This window comes from Apium graveolens, chromosome 7 (assembly GCF_009905375.1).
Source record: "Apium graveolens cultivar Ventura chromosome 7, ASM990537v1, whole genome shotgun sequence".
Taxonomy (NCBI): domain Eukaryota; kingdom Viridiplantae; phylum Streptophyta; class Magnoliopsida; order Apiales; family Apiaceae; genus Apium; species Apium graveolens.
In genome coordinates this window covers 32,924,089-32,925,033 of record NC_133653.1, presented here as the reverse complement: position 1 = coordinate 32,925,033, position 945 = coordinate 32,924,089, and the positions used below count along the sequence as shown (strand labels likewise).

At 45.0% G+C, this 945-nt stretch overlaps 1 non-coding gene across 1 annotated transcript; it reads right to left on the bottom strand.

Annotated features, from left to right (window-relative positions):
* Positions 1-280: 280 nt before the first annotated feature.
* LOC141675541 (small nucleolar RNA R71) lies at positions 281-387 on the bottom strand. The gene has a single exon (XR_012556189.1). It is a non-coding gene; the product is annotated as a small nucleolar RNA R71 (small nucleolar RNA).
* Between the last annotated feature and the right edge of the window lie 558 nt (positions 388-945).

The following is a 945-nucleotide window of genomic DNA, read 5'->3' as shown; positions in this document are numbered from 1 at the left end:
AATCAAGCCGGGCACTATTCAGATGGTGCAGAATTCTGTTTCTTTTGGAGGAGCGGCAACTGAAGACCCCAACATGCACATAAGGAATTTTATCGAGATCTACAACACTTTTAAGTATAATGGCGTGACTGATGAGGCTATCAAGTTGAGGCTTTTCCCATTCTCACTAAGGGACAAGGCTAAAGACTGGTTACATTCTGAACCAGCTGGGTCCATCACTACATGGCAAGATCTTGCGCAAAAGTTTCTGGTGAAGTTTTATCCGATGGCAAAGACTGCTGCTATGAGGAGTGCTCTTACTCAGTTTGCGCAGCAACCTACAGAATCTATGTGCGAGGCTTGGGAACGCTACAAGGAAATGTTGAGAAAATGTCCACATCATGGAATGCCGGATTGGATGGTGATCACTGGTTTCTATAATGGTTTGGGGGCCCAATCTCGGCCCATGCTCGATGCAGCAGCTGGAGGCGCCTTATGGGCTAAAAGCTATACTGAGGCGTATAATCTTATCGAGACGATGGCTGCAAATGAGCATCAAAACCCAACTCAGAGGATGATGTCAGGCAAGGTAGCAGGTATTCTGGAAGTTGATACAGCCACCGCTATTGCAGCCCAGCTCCAAGCGCTATCAATGAAGGTTGATTCTTTGGCTACGTATGGAGTTAATCAAATAACTATGGTTTGTGAGCTTTGTGCAGGTTCTCATACTACGGATCAGTGTTCTCTTGTCAATGAATCTGTTCAGTATATGAATAATTATCAGCGACAACAGCAGCCTGTGCCAGCGACCTATCATCCTAATAACAGAAATCATCCAAATTTCAGCTGGGGGAATAATCAGAATGCTATTCAGCCACCATATCAGCAAGGAGTGAGTAAACAGTTTAACCCACCTGGATTCCAGTAACCACAGCAGTATGCTACAAGGCAATCATATCCTCAACA